Source organism: Papio anubis, chromosome 8 (genome assembly GCF_008728515.1).
Source record: "Papio anubis isolate 15944 chromosome 8, Panubis1.0, whole genome shotgun sequence".
Taxonomy (NCBI): domain Eukaryota; kingdom Metazoa; phylum Chordata; class Mammalia; order Primates; family Cercopithecidae; genus Papio; species Papio anubis.
In genome coordinates, this window is record NC_044983.1 from 123,346,362 (window position 1) to 123,371,647 (window position 25,286).

The 25,286-nt window shown below is 48.0% G+C and overlaps 1 long non-coding RNA gene across 2 annotated transcripts in view; it reads left to right on the forward strand.

The window, feature by feature from the left end:
• Window positions 1-25,286, forward strand: part of LOC101002034 — a 324,709-nt gene that overhangs the window by 96,558 nt on the left and 202,865 nt on the right. The window contains exons 1-2 of one of the 2 annotated variants that reach the window (XR_002524006.2): window positions 1,252-7,038; window positions 24,457-24,584. This is a non-coding gene — a long non-coding RNA (uncharacterized LOC101002034). Of the gene's footprint in view, window positions 1-1,251; window positions 7,039-24,456; window positions 24,585-25,286 lie in introns of those variants that run through there. The other variant, XR_004185934.1, reaches the window with a different exon arrangement.

Genomic DNA, 25,286 nt, shown 5'->3' on the forward strand with positions numbered 1-25,286 from the left:
AGGGCTGCATGAGCAAGCCCAGGTTCTCCTACCAGCAAGCTGCCTTGAAGACTCTGAGGCTGGAAATGTAGAACCTCGTCTGTACCGCTGAGCACCTGTTCCCCATACACATTACTATTCTCCAAACCGTGGAACAACAGGAAGGATTGTTTTGCCAAACTAAAAAGTAAAGAAAGCACTGGGTTCCTTCCATGGTGTTCCTCTTTAGACCGTGCCTTCTCAGCCTTGTTTAGGGAGTGGGGATGGCCTGCAGGAGCTCCAGAGGCCCCTCTGCCCAGCTCTGACTCCTGGTTCCTGGCTTCAACACCGACTAACCTGTAACTTCACATTTTGGTCTGTGAAAGGGGTAGAAATGTAGCACCTCTGCATTTTCCAGGTTTGTGAGGACAAAGGAGGTAATGAATGTAGAATTTTTTTTTTTTTTTTTTTGAGAGGGAGTCTCGCTTCGTCGCCCAGGCTGGAGTGTAGTGGCACGATCTCTCCTCACTGCAACCTCCACCTCCCAGATTCAAGCGATTCTCCTGCCTCAGCCTCCCAAATAGCTGGGACTACAGGGGCACACCCAGCTAATTTTTGTATTTTTAATAGAGACAGGGTTTCACCACGTTGGCCAGGATGGTCTCGATCTCTTGACCTCGTGATCCACCTGCCTTGGCCTCCCAAAGTGCTGGGATTACAGGCGTCAGCCACCGCGCCTGGCCATGAACGTAGAATTCTGAGCCCAGAGCTGGCTCACTGAGAATGGGCCACACATTAGGGGGTTGTTGTACACATGATCATCAGTGGCACTGCTTTGCAGCCTAACGATTTTTGACATATGTGTTCCTTCTTAATCCTTAAGCCAGCACCGTGAGTTGGGTGTGATCCACTCACTGAATTTTTTAACTTCAGCTGTGACATTATAGATCATCTAGCTCTGCTGTGACCTTATTTTGTAGATGACAGGGCTAGGGGTTACCATCCCTCTTAGGGCCTAGGGCCTGGGTGTTCTCACGCCCAGGTTGGGCTTTTTGTCCTTGTCTTCTGGGGGTTCTTCTGCATTTTATTGTTTTTGAGACAGAGTCTCGATTCGTTGCCCAGGCTGGAGTGCAGTGGTGCTATCTCGGCTTGCTGCAGCCTCTGCCTCCTGGGTGCAAGCAATTCTCCTTTCTCAGCCTCCCCAGTAGCTAGGATTACAGGGGCACACCACTGCGCCTGGCTAATTTTTGTATTTTTAGTAGAGATGGGGTTTCACCATGTTGGCCAGGATGGTCTCAAACTCCTGACCTCAGGTGATCTGCCCACCTCAGCCTCCCGAAGTGCTGGGATTACAGGCGTGAGCTTCCATGCCTGGCCTCATTTGCATTTTAGTGTCCCTATTTCACAAAGGAGCAGACTGAGACTTGCAGATGGGCAGTACTGTCAGATCCCCACTGGGGTGGTCAGGGAAGAAGAGGTGATTGAAAGAGGGCCCCAGTGGACCTCTGGCCTGCGGGATTGAGGTCGGGCTGGCCAGCTCTTCTCTCTTTCCTCAACAGAGTCTGGGTCTCACCCTGCCCGGCAGCTTTCTTTTCCTCCTAGAGGCGCCCAAGACAGGATCTTTCAAGTTCTGGGATCCTCCATCCCTCGCACGGCAGCCTTCCTGCCCCTGCCCAAGCTGACTTCACACCATGCTCTGTTATCCCAGGTCCTAGGCTTGCGTCGGCCACTTGCCACTATGTTGGTGATTGCCTGCCCTCTACCTCGGACTGTACGGTCCAAGGGGCAGGGCTGGGGTTTGCCATTTCTCTGTCCCTGGTGCTTCTCTCAGTGTCTGACACCTGGTGAGACTTGCCATCTGTTTGGTGCATGGGTGAGTGTGGTTGTCTGCACTAGCGTTGTTATTGGAAATCACTCAATTCTTGCTCTTCTCACCCACTCCTGCCTCCTCTGAGAAAAGGTGTGGCAGAAAAGTTCCCTGAACTACTAACACAGGGGGATTTAGTGCCCTTAGATATTTTTAATTTTTCCATAGAAGGCAGCGCCCCCCTCCACCTTGTTTTGAAGCAGCAGCATTTACAAATATTGAAACTAACTTTGTACATCCCCACTCTGACTTCTGGGCCTATTTAATAAACATCCACTCAAACATGTACTATGTGTCAGGCATCATTTTTGGCACTTGGGTAACATCAGGGAATGATGTTTGGGGAGGAAGCTGTTCTAGCTGGGGTCCAGGTGGAGTTAGAATGGAGGAATGGAGTCCTCCCCTAAATGCAGCGTGGCCTTTGTCCTGTGTGCCTTGGGATCCAGCCCTGGTGGTTCCCTCCACTTCTCTGATTCTTGGTTTGCATGTACATTGACTGAAGAGTTGGAATAGAAATATCTTCATATTCTGTTTTCAGTTCTAGGATCATTTATTCGTCCAGTAACGTTTGTCAAGGGAATGTCCAGTGGAGAATGGCTGAATTTGCACTCTCAGGGAACTCACAGCTGGAGGGGGAACCCCACAGAGGCTGCGAAGGCTTACTGCAGATGGAGGAGTGCCATGATGACGCTGAGCCCCAGGAGCATCCTTCCAGGACAGGCAGATGGGTTCAGGGAAGGCTGGGCAAAGAGGGGCATGTCAGCCATGTCCAGAGAGCAGCAGCATCTGCCAGGGGTCTGTTTTGCCAGTTGTTATTCCCAGGTGTTCGGTGGAGTGTTCCCCGCAGCAGGCCTGCACCTGGATGTCAGAATGGGAGGCCATTAGCTCACTGGTTCACATAGTTCCTAGTTATGCCTGTCATATGGTGGCCCGTCCTCAGCTTGGCGGACACAGGAGCGACCAACCCAAGCCGCCGCTGGGAGCAGAACTGGATGATGGAGGTCATCGGAAGGGTTCCAGCCACACTGGGCTTCAGCCCCTCCTGAGTCAATGCCTGGCTTCCTTCTCATGCTGGAGGCAAAGGCCCTTACCGTTTTTTGTGGCTGCAGTAACAAATTTCTACAGATTTGGTAGCTTCAAACAACAGAAATTTATCGTCTTACAGTTCTGGAGGCCAGAAGTCTGAAATCAAGGTGTCAGTGAGGTTGACACCCTCTGCGGTGCTAAGGGACAGCCTTTCCTTGCCTCTTCCAGCTGCTTGTGGCACTGGATGTTGCTTGGCTTGTGACGGAATCATTCCAGTCTCTGCCGTTGTCCCCACGTACCTTCTCTATGTCCGTCTCCCCTCATCTTTTAGGACCTCCAAGGATCTCATCTCAAGATTGTTATTTTTAAAAAAATTTATTTAATTTTATTATTATCTTATTGATTTATTTTAGGAATGGGGCTTTACCATGTTCCCCTTGCGGCTCTCATGCTCTTGAGTTCAAGCCATTGTCGTGCCTCAGCCTCCTAAAGCATGGGATTACAGGCGTGAGCCCCCACGCCCATCCGAGATTCTTGACTTCATTACATCAGCAAAAGCCCTTTTCCCAAATAAAGTCACAGGCACCAGATTCTAAGGGCAGTATCTTTTTTCTGGGGGGAAGACAGCATTCAACCCACGCTAGACCCCAGCACTTCTGGGGAAAGCCAAGGCTCAGACCTCGTATCCAGATGCTCTTTTCTGTGGCTTTGTCACTTTTTTCTTATCTTATATGAGAAATATATACATATTTTAAAAACGTAATTAAAATTTTGTTGATATAATTTCACTTTCACACTGAGTAAAAGCTGCAAGAAGAGTACAAAGAACTCCCTCATATACTTTACCCAAGTTCAGCAGTGAAAAAATGTTGCCCCCTCAGTGGGTATAATGTACACATTTTCTTACAGCCAGATTCATCAGAGCCTCGTGCTCCCCCTACCCATCACAGCACCAGACAGAGAGTTTACTGCAGGGCTGGACAGTTGTGACTGGCCTCGGGCAGCTGCTCACTCCAGAGCTTGTGGTAGGCTCTGGCGTTACATCTGTCACCGGGAAGGTGGCATCGTCCTGACACAGTCACAAAGAGGCCAAAGACACCGTTCTGTTCACCCCCCATTTAAAGCCAAGTGGCCATCCTGGGTTCTGGGGGACCCTTCCTCATTCTCTCCGCTCTGCCCTTGGATGCATCAGTTGCAGGCACTTCAGATGCAGGTGGGGTTATTTAGAGAAGGCGGCTCCCCACATGCCTGCTGCCTTTTGGTCCATTTTGAGCTGGGTGTCCAAGCCTCTGCCCTACATCTCGGAACTGACAGAGTCAGGTGCTGGGTGTAGAACAGAGACTGGTAGGAGATGAGCAGTCTGTTCAGAGTCCGCCAGGAACTCTGTGCTTGAAGCTCTGAAGAGCTTCCATCCTACCTTCCTGATTACGCAGACTTTAGGTGAGGAGGAGAGGCAAGGAGGTTACAGGATTTACCTTTTGGAAAGACTACTTTGATATGAATGCAGAATCAGGGCTGGAAAACCAGTGAAAGAGAATGTCACCATAAATAGTATAATTGCAAGTCCAGTTTTAGAGGTTTTGCCAGAGGCTCATGGAGGGGGTAGCTTGCTTGGTTTGTATTAAATTAAATTGCTTTACTTACAGTCCCTATAAATGCTGGCGGATCAATGTAGCTGATGGTTTCATAACAAAACAAGAATGATCCTAATAGCATCTAAGAGAATGCAAACCTTAATAGTACAGTGTGGTTTTTGATCCTGCCACTGTATGGTACTGAATTTACCTGGGTTATGGAGTCTCATAATTGTCCCAAAAGCTGTGGGAAGAGGCAGGGAGAGTATTTTTGCCTCCATTCTGGGGATGAGGCAGCTGAGACACTCAGAGGTGACCTGAATTGCTGAGTGTCGTGCACCTAGTAAGTAGCACACACAGCTGCACGTGGACCCTGAGTCTTAGAAAAGACTCCACACTAGTTCTTTTGCTGACTTCTGAGCTATGCCCATTTCTCTCACTATGGATTTGTTTTCCACTATGCCTCTAGGAAGCTAAACCGGGGCATAACTGGGGCACAAGATGGGGGGCGGGGTTTGCCCCTCTTCTCAGCAGCCAGAGACGGCCTTGGGAGCAGTAAAGAGCCTTCTGTAACCTGAACTGCCTGACATCCTTGCCCTTAGCCACATGGGGCTGTTGAACACTTGACCTGGGGCTGTAGCGGCTGAGGGACTGCAATTTTTGTGTGAATTAATTTCAACAGACTTAAATTTAGATAGCCCTCTCTATGTAGCCAGTGGCTACCCCATCGGACAGCATGCATCAGCGCTGTAAAAGTCAAGTGTGCACCACAATGGGACATAGGAAGGACTTTTCAGGAAACCATTTGACTGTTGGGATTGTCGTTTCATTTTTTAGGGGTATGGTGAGGAGTACCTGCTGATGGGGATATCAGAATGGCTTTCTTTTTTGCTTCCCTTGATGTGCTGAGTCTCCATGCCCACTGTCACGGCTATCCCAGAGCTGTGACTGGTGGGTTTGCTGGGTAAGGTGGGTCCTGAGCCCCAGGCCCTTTTGCCCCAGTAGAGAAAATCCCCAGAAGGCTGCTGATGCTAGCTTTGGAAGACTTTAATTCGAGGGTGGCACACCTGACAACGCCTTGGGTAATGAGTGTTTGTTTCTGGAGGCTCATGGGACACCCACCCCAGGGCTGATTGCAGGTTGGATGCTGCTTGGTGAGAATGGATGCATACCCACCCACTGATGACAAAGGGACAGGTCAGGAGGAGGACAGGGCCTTTCTTTGAATGGAAAACCTGACCGGGGGCCTCTCCTGGAAGATGAAGATTGAACTGGGCAGTGAACTGGGGAGAAGGGGAGGTTAACTTCTGGGGGGCTTACAGAAGAGGGAGGAAGGAGGAGAGCAGCCTGAGATTAGTCCCATGAAGGCTTCACTCTTGTTTGCCCAAGTGTCCTCCTGTATGGGACACAAAGTGGACTTGTAATCCAGTACTGGCTGAAAGGAAGAAAAATGGCAGAGGCTAGCACTGGGGCCACCCTGAGCAAGTGGTGTGTTCATCTGTGCATGTTCTGGACAGTACCACGAGGTCAGCAAATGCCTCTGCCTGGCATCTACCACAAAGTTCAGTCCAGAGGGTGCTCTGTGGCCCTGCCAAGAATAAGGCCTCGTCAGGAAAGGCTCACCCTGTATTTTCCCAGCCTACTTCGAGCCATCTCCTGAATAAAGGACAGCTTGCCTGGGCAGTACCTCTCCTGCTACAAAGACGGAAGGGAAAAGTATGGCAAGTGCTTTAGACTCCTTTTAATGTCAGCTTCCTACATCCAGATAAGGAGACGAGCTCGCGATGGTTCTGTAACTTGCCAGAGATCTCACAGGAGATCCATTGCTGAGTATCTGAGCACACACAGGCTCCCTTTACAGACTGGAAAAGTCTTTCTGGTCAGTTTGCCGCCAGTGACATTTATTGAGCGCCTGTAGTATGCTTGGATGCTGCCTCGAGAGGGCGCTTTGGGTTTGAAGGCTCCGGAAACTTACGGCTTTGGAGCACTCATTCCTATTCGGCGCTGACCTTTGTTCATGTTTGTGCTCAGCCAACAATCCTGTGTAGGACAGTGGAGCTTGACAGATGTTTGCAGAAGGCCTGCCTCGCTGACTCCATACACAGATTGCATAGAGTTTTCCAAATGGCAGCTGGGCAGAAGTTCTGGATCTGTCAGAACTGAGTGGGAGAACCTGCAAAACATGCAGGGGTGTATACGTCCCTTTTCCCAGGTGATCCACCTGCCTGGCTTTTGGGAACAGGATCTGTCTTCCATGGTCCCTCACTAACTGCCTGGCTTACTCACTGTTGCAGATCTGGGGATGTCTGTTGTTAAGACACGATGCATCTGGATGCCTCTTGAGTGCAGAGTGCTGGCTCAGCTGTAGGGTGGGGTGGGATGGGGGTGGTTTGAAACCTCTTTCAAAAATATCGTTAGGGAGACACCAAGACAGCGCTGACGTGGATGCAGAAGCTAAGGGCGTTTGGAGATGAGGTCGGCACATGCAGCTTCTCTGATTTTACAGTTGCCACCAGGAACTCAGGATTATGTTCCCGTTAACTGAAGACACATCGAGAGGCCTGGCTTAGGCAAAAGCTGGCCAGTGGGGAGTATGAGGGAGACCCTAAAAGGGTGAGTACAGTGGGTGAATTGTGTCCCCTAAATAGATATGTTCAGGTCGTAACCCCCGACCTCTTGAATGTGACCTTAGTTGGAAGGATCTTTGAGGATGTAATAAAGTTGTGACGAGGTCATCTTGGGGTATGGTGAGCTCTTAATCCAATGAAGGATGTTTTTGTAAGAGAAAGGACACATGCGGATACAGACACACTCTGGGAGGAAGGCCATGTGATGATGGAGGCAGAGATTAGATGGATACAGCACTAAGCTAAGGGAGGCCATGGATTCCTGCCAGCGCAGTGACTTTCTGCAAAGCAAGAAAGCTGGCCGGCTGGAGTGGCCCACCCCACAGAGGCCACTGGAAGCACCTGACCAATATGGGTGGGGCACTGGCAGTCCTGGGGTGAACGCAAGCCCCTGGGGCAGAACTTCACCCCCGCGTGCAGCTTGCAGCTCTTGCTGCTGCCATCCCAATGCTGGAGTTCAGCAGTAGTTGCTGAGGAATCTGTAGGCTCCTCAGGAGCAGGTGTCCAGGGAGGCTGAGGCCAGATGCCTTGCCTTTCCCATCCCCAGTGAAGGGACCAGGACAGCAGTTCTCAGACTGGCTTTTCCAAGGGCGATCTGAGTAGAGGAGAGGCTTGCTGAGCCATCTTCACCCGTCACCTCCCTGACGGTCTCACCTGGCCAGACTGTCCAAAGACCAGCATTCTACTCTTCCTTTCTCCATGTCTAAAGAATCCGCAGTAAACAGCCTGGAGCCTCGATAATAACAGCCCGTTTCTGTCCCGGTGGTGACAGATATGCTAAGAATGTTCCATGCACACAACCTGCAGTAGTTCCTGTAACCTCACAGTGGGCATTTGGGGTTGATGCTGTCCTTATCCCCATTTTACGGATGAGGAAAGTGAGGCCCAGAGAGGTAGTCTGCCTTGTCCAAGGTCATAGCAGACTGGAACTCGTGGCCTGGCATGGATTCCAGAGGCTGGGCTGTTCTGTGCTACACTGCAGTGCCCTGGCTTGAGGGTTGCCCTCTTCATTGATTCCTCCCTTTAATCAAAAAATATTATTGGGCCCCTGCTCTATGCCAGTGTAGGGCAGGGGCCTGGAGCTATTGCATCGGAAGAGAGATAGGCCGTCTTCTCAAGAGCTCTCACCTGAAACCTAACTCTCACAAATAATCCCTAACAGATCACGTAGTCTTGGAAACCTGTCTAAGCAGTGTGGGCCTGGACCGTCTCCTGCAGTGGCCCAGCAGGGAACGGAGGCAGGGGAGCAGGGGATCAGGGTGCAGGCTGCAGGATCAGGCAGACCTGGAGGTGAATGCCAGCTGCGTAGGGACTGGCTGCATGATCTGGGCAAGCTCCTCACTGGCCCTTGGCTGTCAAGGCCTGCTATGCAGAGCAAATGAGAAACTGTCTGCCCTCCACAAAAAAAATAGCTCCGACTAGTTAGAAGTCATAAGTGCAGATTAGAGCAGGGGCTGGCAACCTTTTTCTTTAAGGGTTAGACAGAAACTATTGTAGGCTTTTTGCAGGCCACAGGGTCTCTGTCAGGACCAGACTCTGCTGTTATAATAGTACCTAAGCAGCGCTGATAGCACACAGAAGAATCGACCTGGCTATGTGCTGATAAAACTTTATTTACAAAAACTGATAGCCTGTCATTTTGCTGGCCCCTGATTTAGATGACATGAGATGGGACATGTAACGGCGATGACATCAGTTAGCTGAGTGATAACCTGCTCTGTTTTTATTTTCTTTTGTCTCCTCCTAGAGCATTTGGCCTTTAAAGTAATAGTGATGCCCAGTTTTTTGAGGTTCCCTACTTTCTTTGGTGATCTTTAGTTCTTGTTTTTATTTTTCGGGGAGGTGTCTTACATAGCTTTATTTAACCCTCCAGTGCCCCTAACCAAGGTTGAGACCCCAATCGTGAGTCTTCCCCCCAGCCCCTGTGAGGCTGTGACAGAGGGTTGGAGAGTGATGGCTAGTAAAAAACAAGTCAGGGCAGATCGAGAGGAATGTGAACGCAGACAAAATGCTGTAGCTTATGCTGAAATGTGTGTCCCCTGAGGGTCTGAGGAGACAGAAAGAGGAGAAGGTAAGGTGAGCAAGCCGCACGCCTGGATGCAGAATTCCTGCAAATATGGTAAGGCCTTTCCCTCATATCCAAGAGCCAAAGGGGGATTGGGCATGCGGGCTTCAGGCAGAAAGGACTGCTGGAGACCATGGGTGTCAGAGCCCTGTCTTCCTGTCTTCTTTTCTGGGAAGCCCCTTCCACTTCATCCATGCAACAAGTTCCTATCACCCCTGGGCCCACTGCAAAGAAGATCACCCAGACTGGATGGGCAGCGCCACTGCACTCCAGCTTGAGCGACAGAGCCAGACTCCGTCTAAAAAAAAAAAAAATAGAAGACACACTTTAGGAAATTCAGTATTTAAGTTATTTCTTGGCCTCTCAGCAGGGCTCTAAGTTTTCGAAGGGTGGGCACTTAAATTACACAGATTGGGTTTTTCTGTTCCTCTTTGAACACTGAGCTGAGTGAGGAGGAGGAGGAAGAGGACTGAATCTCACAAAGCTGAGATGATCAGATACTGCCGGATGTGCCATGGGGCCTGGAGAGCTGACGTTGCTAATATATCACCCCGTTGGTGCCTACAGTTTCCATTCTCTGATTAGAGGTCATGTTTGTTTGAATTGATGCTCAAATGCCTCTGAATTTGATCGTTTCTCATATCCTGAATTCTATTTCCAGTTCCCCAGAGTTTTATCCTAATTTTGTACATTATTGAAGTTTTCCCAATAAAATGTCATCATCATCGTCATCATTATTAATTTTTCTTTTGAGATGGAGTCTCACTCTCACCCAGGCTGGAGTGCAGTGGCATGATCTCGATTCACTGCAACCTCTTTCTCTTAGGTTCACGCAATTCTCCTGCTTCAGCCACCTGAGTAGCTGGGACTACAGTGCGCACTGCTACACGGGGCTAACGTTTGTATTTTTTAGTAGGGAGGGGGTTTTACCGTGTTGGCCAGGCTAGTCTCAAATTCATGACCTCAGATGATCCGCCTGCCTCGGCCTCCCAAAGTGCTGGGATTACAGGTGCGAGCCACTGCGCCCAGCCCGTCATCATTATTGATGTCGTTTATTACACACACAGCATTGTATTTCCAAAGAATAGATACGGGCGAGAAAACAAAATCAGTAACTCTTCCTTGACTAATCGGATCGTTTTCAGATATCTGATATGTTTTGTCTTTACATTAATTAATGATTTTATATAGTCGTAGGTGTAGGGAATAGTTTATAGTCAGTTTTTTTTATCCTAAAGCGAAAACATTTTTATTATAATATATCCTAAACATTTGATGTATCCTAAACATTTTTTCATTTTATTAAAGCACCTTACAACTGATCATTGTTAAAGAATGTATAATGGTTCGCCAAGTGGACAAGTCATATTCTAAATCAGTTCTCTGATGTTAAAAATTGAAGTACCTAGTAGTTTGCCGTTACACTTCTAAGGGTGCCATGAGCATTTTCGTGCATATAACTTTTTCTTCCTGGAAAATCTTTTGGACAGATTCTCAGCAGAAGGATTATTGAGTCAAAGGGCACAGTTTTATGACTCTTGACCCACGTTGCCAAATTACTTTCAAATAAGGTTGTTTATGCTTTCTCCATCAACATGTCAACATGCCAGTTTCACCACAACCTCATCAACATGGTATTATTAGCTTAAAAAAATTATCATTCAATGGGTGCAAAATGGTCTCTTGTTAGATTTATATATTTTTTTATCCTTAGTGAGGCCAATTTTCTTTTTTCCATCTGTGTGTTTACCAACTCTCTTTGGGAATGCTGACATTGGCTGCTCCCCCAGCCAAGTTCGTTACTTTCCATGCGGACGCCTTCAAGTTGAGCCAGTTGCAACGCAGCCTTGACTTAAAATGAGTGAGCTTCAACATTGAGCCTTTGTATGAAATGCAGCTTAGCACACTGGCCCCTGAGTTTGAAGACTGGGATTACAACACCCTGCGCTTCACGTCGTGGGGTCCTGCATGAAATCACTGAACTGGCCTTGTGGTCTTTATGACTTCCAACTTAACAGCTGTCCCCCTAGATTTGTCTTATGAGCTAGGCAGGGTTTTTCTTCAGAAAGCTTTGAGATACAGCTCCTTCAACTATTTTTGGGTTTCCTAGCTTGAAAAACGAAGAGGAGAAAAGTCCCTGTGTGTTCATGTTGTCTCTTTATTTGTGAGGTTGTTGTGTTTCTGGATGGTTTTTTCTGGTTTTCTCTTGCTACTTCACTCACCACATCCTGTGGAGTTTGAGGCTTCTCTAGCCCTGTTTGTCACTGCCTGTCTGACGTTGAGTGCCTGGAGCCCTCCCTAGCTCTCCAGCTGGGACCTTTGTCTGTAGGAAGGCCGAGGCTGGCAGGGAGAAGCCGGGATGGATTTTAAAGGGCCTTGTTGTTTCTAAGGAAGAGTGGAACTTACATCCTTGGGTTTGCAGAAATGCCCACATTCAACTCAGGGGGAATAAAAGGATGGGAATTAGAATTTCAACTTACAGTTGCAGAATCTCAGAGTTAAAAGAAATCTCAGAGGTCATCTCTTCCAACCCTTCTCCAAAGCAGCTTTAATTGCCTGTGTGGGAGATTCAGGGCCAGCAGCTGCAGCTTCCCTTTCCCTGCCTCTGACTTGCCAGGTGAGTTTAGATGAGTTCCTTGCTTTCTTGAGTGTTTATTATTATTATTGATAAACAAGAGGATGAATATTTGAAGTTCTTCTGCTGTCTTAAAGCCCTCAAACTCCACTGGGTACTGAAATTTTGTATGCAAGCTTTATACCTGTAACTGGTTAAAGGAGAGCTGCTTTGATAAAAATAGGGTTGTAGTCCTCCTGCTGAACCTCCCATCTCCATCTGGCCCCCAGAAGTCACTCAGGAGGCTCTTTTGAACCCCTAGGGATTTGTGGAGTACAGTTGGAAAGGGCGGCACCATGACCTATGGTTATAATAACACCAGCACCTACTTATTGAACACTAACCAGGCATCAGGGGCTTGGCACAGGTCATGTTCAGTTCCTACAGACACTTTGGGGGCTCTGTATCCTTATCCCCCTATCACGGATCAGGTCTGAGCCTCAGAGAGGTGCTTGTTGCTCTGCCACACAGAGGTCACACAGGAAGGAAGTGGTGGAGACTCAGTTCCAGCCCAGGTAGCTCAGCAGCAAAGCCTGTCTGCTTCAGCTCTGAGCCTTACTGCCTCTTTGTGACCTGTGACCTTCAGCCTGACACACAGCATCCCAGCCTGCCCTGGAGTTTGGTTTTTTGAGTTGTCATCCCACCTGCCATCTCAGACAGCCCCAGTATTTAGTATTTTAGGTGATCCCAGATCCACGATATGTAGTAATAGGCTAAAAACATCAGTGCTCTCTAGAATACATCGTACCACTTAGCAAATAGCCTCTGTGACGCCACTGGTTTTGTAATTTTCCCAACCAAACTGTACTATCCCTTTCTTACTGTCCTCATCACTTACTCTTGTTTGCACAAAGCCCAGGCTCTGATTTATACCCCTTGTCCTTAATTCTCTCATCTATTTCTCCAGGGATCACCCTCAGAAATAAGGATGCCCATTAGGTCTGGTGGGGATCTGAATGAGGATGGCCCTCAGGTGCTGTACATTTTCTGGGGGGAAACTGAAGCTGGAGTCTGGGCTTCTCAAGTGTGGGTTCTGCCCCTGAAGCTGTTTTCTCAGAAAGGAGGCTCCAGGTACTTCCTAAGCCCCCATCTATTGCAGGAGATACCTGAAGAAACTATGGACAGTCCAAAGGTTGGATTATTTGAGAAATCTTGACTGGGCATGGTGGTTCACTCCTGTAATCCCAGCACTTTGGGAGGCTGAGGTGGGCAGATCACTTAAGATCAGGAGTTCGAGACCAGCCTGGCCAACATGGTAAAACCCCGTCTCTATTAAAAATACAAACAAGTTAGCCTGGCATGGTGGCACAGTCCTGTAACCCCAGCTACTCGGGAGGCTGAGGCAGGAGAATTTCTTGGACCCAGTAGGCGGAGGTTGCAGTGAGCCAAGATCATGTCACCACACGTCAGCCTTGGCAACAAAGCCAGACTCTGTCTGAAAAAAAGACATCTTGTATCCGTTCTGATACTTGCAGTACTAGCTGTCACCCAACACCTTCGTTCCATAAGCTTGAAGGCTTCTTATCACTATAGGATTAAGTCTGTAAACCGCAGTTGTAAGTTCGGTGCCTTCTGTCAACTCTTCATCTCTCCTGGTTGCAGGCATGTTCTCATCCACATCCGTAGTGATGGGTATTAGGTGACAGCATGCTTTCCCATGCATTGCTGGGCTATCCTAGTGACAGTGTTATATTTACCGCAGCATCTGATGAGCAGAGCAGAGTCAGGGCTTATGTGCTAATGTCTTGTTGCTCTTCTCTTCTCTTGCATGCCTACTGCACAATGTCCCTTCTTTCAAGCTGCTGATCACAAGTTACCTCTTACAGGAAGTTCTCCATGAGTATCTTACTTCTCTCTCTCTTTTTTTAAGAGACAGGGTCTTGCTCTGTCACCCAGGCTGGAGTGCAGTGGTGCAATCATAGTTTACTGCAGCCTCAAATTCCTGGGCTCAAGCAATCCTTCTGCCTCAGTCTCCCTGAGTAGCTGGGATTATAGGTGTGTACCACCATACCTGGCTAATTAAAAAAAGAATTTTTTTTTTTTTTTTCTGTGGAGACAAGGTCTCACTATGTTGCCCAGGCTGGTCTCAAATTTATGGCTTCAAGTGATCTTCCTGCTTTGGCCTCCCAATGCACAGTCCTGAGCCACCACATCCAGGCTTAGTTGTCATCTTTTTGTTTATCATTATCATTTTTATTATTATTATTTTTAAATGGAGTCTCGCTCTGTTGCCCAGGCTGGAGTGCAGAGGCGGCACAGTCTTGGCTTACTACAACTTCTGCCTCCTGGGTTCCAGTGATTTTCCTGCCTCAGCCTCTTGAGTAGTTGGGATTACAGGCATGTGCCACCACGCCTGGCTAATTTTTTGTGGTTTTAGTAGAGATGGGGTTTCACCATGTTGTCGAGGCTGGTCTAGAACTCGTGAAAATAGGTGATCTACCCTCCTTAGCCTCCCAAAGTGCTGGGATTACAGGTGTGAGTCACCGCACCCAGACCATTATTATTATTATTATTTTAGAGACAAGGTTTTGCTTTGTTGCCCAGGCTGGAGTGCAGTGGCACAAACATAACTCAGTGTATTCTTGAACTCCTAGACTCAAGCTGCCTTGCTATTTTTTTATGTGCGCGTGCGCGCGCGCGCGCGTGTGTGTGTGTGTGTGTCTCACTATGTTGCCCAGGGTGATCTCAAACTCCTGGCCCCAAGTGACCCTCCTGCCTTGGCAGTTGCCATTTTTAGCATTATTGTTATTTGGACATTGTGATTAATACTTTACACAAATGACACAGTTTAACCTGTACCAAATAATCATCTTTCATTTATTGTCTAACAATCAACTCAACCAAATGTGTGAGTTCATCTATCTATTTGTCCATCTAGTCATCATCTAATCACCCAACAGAAGTTTTACCAAACTTCTTTTTTATATTAGGTGCTGAGTGAATAAAGTTGAAGAAAATGGGTCTCTAACTCAATGAGCTGGGATTCATCCACGCGTTCAAACAATCACGAGTGTTTGCACACTGCTCACTACCCTTGCTCGTTGATCCCAACCTTGAGCCCAGGCTTTGCATCCTTGTCAGCAAGGTGTTCCCACAAAGTAGCTCCCATTCGCTATGATATGTTTGCCCTCCTGGTCCTGGAGCCTTCATCTTGGTGGCACAAGGCCTGAACATCTGTCATATGAACCTTCTCGATGCAGGCTGGGTTCTCCAGGAAACAGATGCTAAGATGTAGATTAACAAGTAGAATGTTTATTATGGGATTCCTTTGGGATCAACAGCTGTGAAACTGAAGGGGAAGAAACCATAGTTGGGCAGAGGGAGAAGTGGAATTGTAACTATGTCTCAACAAAGGCCAATGCCAGGGGAGCCTGGGAGCTAGACTGATCCTTCAGAATTGTCCTGAATTGAGGTGAGGGCTGATCAGTCATTTCATGTGTCCCCCACCCCAACCCAAAGGATGCCTAATCTTGAACAAGGTGATTGTATTCGGCCAAGGCAGTTCCCAGAGAGGGCTGAGAGCTGATGGTCATCTGCCAGCACTTTAGCAACTGCTTTAGAAGAAGCCTGGATGGAGAAACATCCGCTTTGTTTTTTTGTTGTGGTGGTGGTTGTTTTTAGTGAAAGGGTCTTGCTCTGTCACCCAGGTTGGAGTGCATCCTCATGATCATAGCCTACTACAGCCTCGACCTCCTGGGCTCAAGCCATCCTTCCACCTCAGCCTCCCAAGTGGTTAGACCTGCAGGTCCATACCACAGCATCTGGCTAATTTTTAAAATATTTTTGTAGAGATGGGGTCTCACTGTTCTCCCTAGGCTGGTCTTGAACTCCTGGCATCAAGTGATCCTCCTGCCTCGGCCGCCTGAAGTGCTGGGATTATAGGTGTGAACCACTGTGCCTAGCCAAATATCTGCTTTGTTTGCCATTTTATCCCCAGTATCTAGCACATAAAAGCACCCAGTATTTTGGGGAATGGAATTACCTTTAAGCTTTATGGAAGCACTGTGAGTAAGTCATTTAGCAAATATTTATGATGTATTATGCTCCTATGACATGCCAGGCACGATTGCTACCCTTATGGAGGTTACAGTCTAGGGGTTTGGGCTGAGCGGTGGCTCAACATTGACTTCCTGGAAGAGGCAACCTTCATACTGGGGGCGTGACTTCCTGGACGATGGGCTCTGGGCCAGCGTTGGGCTCAGTGTTTCCTGGGCTCCCTAGAAGGTGGCTTATTGATCTGGAGAGTTGAACGGATATGGGATGTTTTCTCAGGGAGGGGGACTCTCTGTTGCAGCCCACCTCTGGGTGCACCTGTCCACCGTGGGAAATTCCCTGCTTCACTTACCTTCATTGATGTTTGAACTCCCAGGAGCCTGGAACTTCCCCCGGTGCCCCATTGGCTTGGTGACTTTACATCATTACATCATTTGAGTAATTGAAGAATGGAGGAACCATTCTTTTGAGCTAAGTGGAAAAAATATATTTTCTCCTCTGTGAGTCACCAAAAACTACAGCTTCTTTTTTTTTTTTTGTTTGAGACGGAGTCTTGCTCTGTCACCCAGGGTATAGTGCAGTGGTGCAATCTCGGTTCACTACAGTTTTCACCCCCTGGGTTCAAGTGATTCCTTGCCTCAGCCTCTTGAGTAGGTGGGATTACAGGCATCCACCACAACACCCAGCTAATTTTTGTCTTTTTAGTAGAGACGGGGTTTCACCATGTTGGCCAGGCTGGTCTCGAACTTCAGACCTCAAGAGATCCATTAACTTGTCCTCTCAAAGTGCTGGGATTACAGACGTGAGCTACCGCGCCCGGGCTTGAAGCCCAGCTTGTACGCAGTTACTTAGCTTCTCTCTGTGTATGTGTGTGTATAAATGAACTGTCATGTTTCAGGAAGTTCTGAGCAGGGAGGATGAGATGGAATCAGTGAATTTTAGATCTCAAAGAGAACTAGAGATTGCTTGGTCCAACCTCCTTCCTTAGCAAGAGGTCCCTGGTGGGGAAGGGACTGGCCAAGGCTACCCAAAGAACTTGGAGAGAGGTGCAGGGCATGTGACCATGTGCAAAGCATTTGCCAGTAGAGTTTGGCATTTTTTCCCGGCCCATTCACCTCCTGACAGGGCACCAGGAAGGTGCTGCACAGCCTGGCATGTGGTGGGTGGTGTTTATCTGCACAAGTCACCCAAGTGATCAGAACGCTTTTACGGAAAACAATGGCTTTGATGTTCTGGGTGACAAGACCAAAGCATGCTGGCGGGAAGGGAGGTTTTTGGGGTTAGAGAAATGAAAACTATTTACATTTAGGGCTGACTTAATAACTTAACACCTCTGAAGTGGGAGGATGTTTTTGAGGGAAAGTTGAATGTAAGTAGTACAAAAAGGAAAGTTTGAGGTAGAAGACTAGGAGGGGAAATACTCCTAATAGCTCAGGGAAAACCTCCCGATAAGGTTGAACTTCCAGATGCCTCCTTCCTCCCCACACCCCCACTGCATCCTCTGTTTCTACGGTGAGATTTGCATGGCACTTTACAGTTTCCAAAGCATTTCCTCACATATTATCTTCCTCAGTCCTCACACAAGGTGGTGCCACCAAAGGCTGTCTGACCACACCTGCGGCTTTTGGAGGGAGCTTGGCTTGGAACCCAGGGTTCTCTGAGTCAAAATCCTTTTTTCCTGGGACAGTGGTGGTCCTCACACTCCCTTCAAGGTGGATGTATAGACTTTAGGAGCCCAGTCTCTGGTGCTAGACTTCCTTCCCTCACCTACCAGGCTTCTCCCTCTGCAGAGGTCTTGGGTGCCTTTTGTGACCATTCTGTGACCTGGTTTCTTGAGATGTAAGATGGGGATAATATGAGCACCTACCCACCTTCTTGGGTTGTTGTAGGGATGAAAACATCTTCACAGTTCCTGGCACCTATTGGAGTTGGATAACGATGTTAGGATTACTTGAGGCTGGCTTTCTGACCTTGTTTTAACAGCAGCTCTAGCGTTTCAGAAGCATAAGGACTGGACTTTTGGTGATCAAATGTAAACACTCTCCAGTAAAATCAGTGATGCTGCTGACTCTGAGTCTTTAATCGTTCTAGTCTCTTCACCCTCTGAAAACAGGAGGATGTGTAGTGTAGCGAGGAACTGCCGTGTGCCAGGGACTCAGCATTAAGTAGCATGGGATTACTCACAGCTTCACACACATGGCAGCCTCACAGGTAACTTTGACACAGGTAACTTTGTCAATTTCTTTTGTTTCCTTTTGTATTAAAAAAAACAAAATGGCTGGGTGCAGTGGCTCATGCCTGGGATCTCAGCACTTTGGGAGGCAGGAGAGGAAGGATGGCTTGAGTTCAAGAGTTCCAGACCAGCCTGGGCAACACAGTGAGACTCTGCCTCTACAAAAATAAATAAACAAACAATAATAAATAAATAAAATAAATGAGTCAATTAAAATAATTAAGGAAAACAACACAAAGCTTTTTGAATAAGTAAAGCATTTACAAGACACAAAATCCAAAAGGCATACAAAGTTTTCCAGTGAAGACTGCCAGCCCTCATGTCCCCAGACCCCTGCTTCTCCTCCCTGGGACACACACAGTTGTTGCAGATTTCTTGGTCCTTCCTCCTGAAAGAGTCTGTGCATTATTGAAAAGAAGATGTGTGTCCATGAGTCCATCTACAGACGAGTGTTGAGCACCGGTTGTGCACAGCGCTGGGGGCAGTGTGGTGGGAGTACACAGGGCAGGGAGACATGGGTCTGGGCTCCCGTGCAGTTTGCAGCCATATTAAGGGCTCAGCGTTACAGTGTGTGGGGCCTCGGCTTCAGAGGAAGGGCTGATCTTGAGGCTGGCTGCTGCTTGACTTGGAGTACCTGCCCTCCTCTGGCTTCATGTTGAGGCAGCCTGGGGTCAAATCCCAGTTCACCTATGCGCCAGGCTGCTGGATGGCTAGGGATGTGGTCTAATTGTTTCCTGATGGCCCTGTCAGCCTGGCCCTGGACTGTAGGAACCATTTTTCTTTCTTCTTGGACAGAGGTGGTGGTTCAAATGGAATTTCAGCCTTGCCCTTTGTAGTTTTCTACATAATAAATCCTAACATTTGTAATTCAGGTGACACAGGTTTTTTGAGGAAGGCTTTGATTTCTTGCTTGCATGGGCAGTTAATACTCCAGGCTCTTGAGGGTGGTTCTCGCCCTCTTGTTCTGTAGCTTGTGGTCCTTATTTATTTTAATATAATTTCAAACTTGCAGAAAAAAATTATGAAGATATGAAGAACTACCGCACACCCAGATCATCAGTTGTTAACTCACACTCCACCCCCCCACCAAATACACTATTTTTTCCTGACCCATTTGAGTAAGTTGTAGACATGCCCTTTCATCCCTAAATATTCAGTGTGTGTTTCCTAAGGATAACGACATTCTTTTACATAACGACTGTGTAATCATCAAACTCAGGAAATTTAGCATTGCCGCAATTGTATTATTTAATCCTCAGGCCACACACAATTTGATCAGCAGTCCCAGTAACGTCCTTTTTGACTATTTTTTTTTCCCAATTATGGGTCATTATTGCATTTAGTGGCTGTGTCTCATGTTCCCCAGTCATACTTGGCTTTGATTTTTTTGTTTTGTTTTGTTTGATACAGAGTCTCACTCTGTGGCCCAGGCTGGAATACAGTGGCTTGATCCCAGGTCACTACAACCTCCGCCTCCCAGATTCAAGTGATTCTCCTGCCTGAGGCTCCTGAGTAGCTGATATTACAGGCGTGCACCACAAAGCCTGGCTAAGTTTTGTAATTTTAGTAGAGACAAGGTTTCACCATGTTGGCCAGATTGGTCTGGAACTCCTGACCTCAAGTGATCCACCCGCTTTGGCCTTTCAATGTGCTGGGATTACAGGCGTGACTCACCGCACCCAGCCGACTTTGACATTTTTAAAGAGTCCAGGTAAGTTGTTTTGTAGAAATGGTCCTCAATTTGGGTTGAGACTGCTATTTTTGAAAGCTCATACCACACCACTCGCTTTAATTCTGTAATCCTCAGTGGTCCCCTGTGGCTGGTGGTCACATCCACATTTCTGTAGATAAGAAAACCCAGGCATCGGGAAGTAAAATGGTTTGTCTATGGTCACATTCTCAGCAAGTGGCAGAGCTAGGATTCAAATCCAGACTATCTGTTCTGAAACCTAATTTGCTTACCAGGCAACAGGAATAAGGACAGCAATTAGAATCTGAGTTTATCAAGCACCCACTCTGAGCCAGAGATTGTATTAAGCATTCTGCAGCTGGGATTACAGGCAGCTGGGATTACAGGCATGCGCCACCATTCCCAGCTAATTTTTGTATTTTTAGTAGAGACGGGGGTCTTGCCATGTTGGCCAGGCTGGTTTCTTTTCTTTTCTTTTCCTTTTCTTTCTTTCCTTCCTTCCTTCCTTCCTTTTCTTTCTCTTTCTTTCTTTCTTTCTTTTCTTTCTTTCTTTCTCTCTTTCTTTCTCTCTCTTTCTTTCTTTCTTTCTCTTTTCTTTCTCTCTTTCTTTTCTTTTCTTTTCTTTTCCTTTCTTTTTGACAGATTCTCACTCTGTCACCCAGGCAAGAGTACAGTGGTGCAATCTCAGCTCACTGCAACCTCTGCCACCCAGCTTCCAGTGATTCTCCTGCCTCAGCCTTCCGAGTAGCTGGGATTACAGGTGTCTGCCACCACCCCTGGCTAATTTTTGTAGTTTTAGCAGAGACAGGGTTTCACCATCTTGGCCTGGCTGGTTTTGAACTCCTGACTTCATGATCCTCCCCTCTCGGCCTCCCAGAGTGTTGGGATTACAGGTGTGAGCCACTGTGCCCAGACTTCCAGGCTGGTTTCGATCTTCTGTCCTCAAACAATCCTCCTGCCTAAGTCTCCCAAAGTGCTGGGATTACAGGTGTGAGCCACTGTGCCTGACTGAGTAGCTGCTTTTTTTTTTTTTTTTTTTGTTTTAAATCCTTGATTTACAGATGAAGACCAGAGAGGCTCGGCTGACTTGCCATGTTGACACAGTTTCTAACTGGCGGAGACTGGCTCAGAGCTGGGCAGACTATGCACTTCCCACCCTGCCCCGCACCCCATGCTCAGCCTGCTGGATTTGAATCTAGCAAGCGTTGGGGCCAGACTCTGCTGACTCCCTGTGAGAAGGAGTATCTGTTTCTATGTCCTTTTATGGGGCCTTCTCCAGAGGGAAAGAACATATCCCAAAATTGGAGCTTGCACTCAGGAGCTTCCCAGGGAAAACAGTTCCGCTGTGTGCCATCTATAGCTCCTGCAGGTACCATAGTCTACCTCCGTGGTCTATTTTCAGTGGGCGATGGTGTTTTGATGATTTTTACATCATGAATCCAAGTGCCGCTGCTCATTTTGAAGCTAGTTCACTGTCTCCTGCCAAGTGGTCAAGGGCTCCTGCCCTAGCCCTTGGTGACTAGTCCTCGCTGCCATCTGCCCACCCAGTTGGCCCCACTGCCTGAGCCACGTTCTGGTGGCATCCAAGGCCAGCAGCTGTGCAGGATGAGTCACCTTGCTGGTAGCGGAGCTGGTGATTAGTCAATGTTGTGTGTTATACCCTGGGTCTCTCCGTCTTTCCAACAGAGACCTGCCTAACATGTGGGACTGCCTGTCCTTGTTCAGGTTACCTAGCCCCTGTGCAATTCACCTTCCGGTTGGAGAAGGAAGATAATACGGCCCTGCCTCTTGGCCTGTGGAGAGGAATGGATGATCTGAAACCGTGGCTTGCTTGATATTGTGCTGGCAGAGAGGAGAACAGATGTTAACACAGAGCACACCTCTGCCCCGAACCTCCTGGGAGCCTCGGAGATCCTGAGTCTGCCTGGCCTTGGCACTCAGGCTCCTCAGACATCAGAGCACAGCATTGGGCCCAGCGTGACCTTCTGCGGTCGCAGACGACATCAGGGACATGTTGTCAGCGTCCTTAGAAAGCCCATGGCTTGCTTGGCCACATCAGGTGCATGTGCTGCAGTCAATGACAGAGCAGGTGGATATCTCATCCTTAAGAACTGTGTCAGGTGGGAGGATAGCCAGAGGATCTGGGGGCAGCCACCTGTCCCTTCAGTCCCAGGCTCCAGCACCTCCCATCAGACCTTCCTCTTCACTCCCTGCTTCTCCCACCGATTATTGGCATTGGCATATTTCTGAGCGAGTTCTCTCCTAGTGGCCTGTCACTCTGTGGGTGGGCAGTGACCCCCGCTGAGCAGGTCCAGCGTTTTCAGGTGGGGCTATGACCTTCTGCTTTGCACTGGGCTGCAAACACCCTGGTCTGCCCAGGATTCTTGGCAGCTCCTGGGAGAAGCTTAGAAATTTTAATTTCTTTAATTTCCATGGAACATTGTTTTGTGTGTGTGGCTAAAAACATTAATTAAAAACGTTAATCAGTTTGGCTGCCTTGGAAAAAGGGTCTTTTTTCTGCAGGAGCCATCATGCTGGGTTATTGCAATCCCCTCTTCCCAGCCCCTGGGAGGGAGGAGAGGACATCAGCTTGCAAACCGACACTTCAGCCCTGTATTTGTGGATTTGTCTCTTGGTGTCAGGCAGCCTCCTTAGCTCCTCTGAACTTTAGTTTCCACATCTGTAAAATGGGAAGAAAGGGTATGTCTGTCTCCTGACTTCTTGGGGATTCTGTGTGTGTGTGTGTGTGTGTGTGTGTGTGTGTGTGTGTGTGTGTTCAGTGAGGTCCCAGGAGAATAGTCCTTAGTGAAATGTCCTCTACAGCATTTGCCAGTAAAGGCGCTGTTGTTGTAATTAGCTGGATTTCCTTGGTAGTTTACAGAGTGCCTCGTTTACGCACTGTCTCATTTAATCCTGTCAGCGCACCTGGCAGACGGGTAGTGTTTGAATCCACTCTTTTTCACAGATGAGTACACTGGGAAGGGAGGGTTGCAGCCAGGCCTGGAGCTAAGAACCTTTGACTGAAGTCCCAGGCTTTGGCCCAGTCTCACTGCCTTCATTTGTTCCCTTGGCCCCATGTGCTGAGCCCCTACACTAAGTCACTGTGGTGAGATAGAGAGAGGGGAGGCCTTTTCATTGAGGAGAGGAAGAAGTTAAGTCTCTAGCATTTGCCTAAGTGGTACTAATAAAAGCTGACATGTCTATGGGCTTATAATATCCAGAGACAAGTGCTAAACTCTGCAAAGATTCTCACTTAACACCAGGAACAAGCCTCTAAGATGAGAAACTGAGGCTCAGAGAGCTCACGTTTGAGTACTTGTTCAGGGTCCTGAAAAGTCTCTTTAGGTAGTAGAACTGGGACGCCAACCCAGGAAGCCTGAGAAGAGCCCACCGTCAACCAGGAGGCTGTGCCTCTGCTCTTTTTGGGTAATGAAGCAAATGCATTTTGACAATAAGGCTAAAAGTGCTTTCCCAGTCACAATGCCTGAGGCGTGTGGGAGGCTGCTCACTGGGGAGCCCAGAGGCGCTGAGGACAGCATCTTTCTGCGGGCCTAGCTAGTCAAGGGGACTTTTCAGGGTAAGGGGGAATTCACTCTGTGCTGCTGGGAACTGGACTCTGAGTGCAGGATGCGTTAAGCCAGCACCGAAAGGGAGGAGGTGAGGACTCTGAGGCTTGCAGAACCATTGCAGGCCTATCCGTGATACCAACACATCTAAGGAAGGAAGACGACAGACAACCAGAGGGCCTCAGAGAAGAAACGTATGGCCAAGTTGTTCCTCGGGGAGAGATGAAGAAATCCAAGTGGGGAATACAAGCCCCCCGCCCTCCGTTCTTGCCTGTGGGGCAAGGATGTTTCACCAGCTATTCCAGAGTTAAGAGCAAATTCCCCTTCAGAACTTTGCAGGGTTCTTTATTCTGAGTTTGTGCTGACTAAGCTTCATCTCATTCATGATTTGGCTGCCAAAGAATAGGGGGTGGGGGGCCCCAAAAGGGAAAAGGGCAGCCTATTGTAAATGTACAAATGGGGTGTTCTGTGGGGGCCACACCGGAGCATCACGGTTCTTGGAAGGACAGAGAAGGTCAGTGCCTGAACCCCCAGGCTAAGTACGAGGCGCTGCTTCAGGGTAGCGTAGAAGGGTGGCTCCTGGACCTCATTCTCCACACTGTCCCACCCCTTTTGACCACCTCATCTAGCCATCCTGATGATCAGTTAAGAATCTCTGGTGGGGCTACATTTTTTTGTTTCCTGAATAATGCATGAGGTCCACAGAACACATGTTACCAGATGACAGTGTTGGGCTCAGATAAAACTTACAACAAAGTTAATCTGATGCAGCCTCCATGGCTCACAGGATCCCCACTGTGTATGAAATGGGCTGGGCACCCAGGGACCGGCCATTCTCAGAATGAAGTTGTTGGGTATGTTTCTTATTCATCTCTACCTAGTTTTCTTGGAAGAAGGTGAATGAAAATGCTGTAGTAGGGGAGGGAAACATGATTAATGGGTAGGGGCTTATGAGTCAGAAAGATCCAAGCATCACTTCTGGCCTGGCTGCCTGTGTGACTTCAGAAATGGGGGATATCAAAACCGATCTCATAGGATTAAATGGTTTAATGTATATAAAATGCCTAACACAGTGCTTGGCACATAAACATTGCTCATTAAACGTCTTCTCTTCTTGTGCTCCTCATTCAGCGTATAGTAAATATGCAGTCTTTATCTTTTAAATGAATGAAACATCTCATTACCAAATCTATTCAAGGTAAACATTAGTATTAATATGTATCCTTTTTTTATGTGTTCCTAGAATCCTGTTACACCTGGGATTTAGGCACTTTCAATCTGAAAAAAACATATCCCTTCGGCACTCTGGATGGACTTGAGAATTGTCCTTACCTGAACTAAAGTGGAGTATTTTGAGATTGGAGAATTAAGGTAAGGGACTTCATCCTCCTGATCCTTGTGAAACCAAACATAGCTTTTGGAGTTGATGATCTCCTGCAGCACAACCTAGGTTGTGGTTCTTGACCTCTCGGCGTGTCTTCCTGTGCCACTCCAATGTGCTTGGGAAGCTGGCTTCCCATAACCTCACCTTGACCTGGTTCTCAGAGTCTAGTCCACTTATTCATTGTGCCTAGGAAGCTCTCCCTCTGTCCCTAGTGGAGGGAGGAGCCCACCATCTCCTAGTGAATGCCCCACTTGTAGCAGAAGCTGCAGGATGCTCCAGCTGTCTTGCGAAAACATGTGGAGACAGCCTTGGGGAAAAGAGGAAAAGGTGGGGTGAGGGTTGTATAGTCAGATTGAAACACCTTCGGGACATCCAGAACATGAGCTCTTCCTCCTTTCCCAGCCAATCTGTGCTTCCTCCTTTCACCTCCTTGAATTCCATGCTCCTTCCACACTAAGGCGGAGGGTGCAGGGGGCAAAGGGTTAGAGGTTAAGACTGAGCGCTTCAGTAGACTTGGGTTTTCTTGGTTTTGCTACTTGCCTCCCTTTGGACAAGTCACTCAGCCTCTCAAAGCCTTGATCTCCTCATTAGTAAAATAGGGATGGTATTAGTGCCTACCTCATGAAGATATTGTATGTGTTGAATGAGATATTGGAGAAAAACAGCTTATAGCATGCTGCCTTGCACTG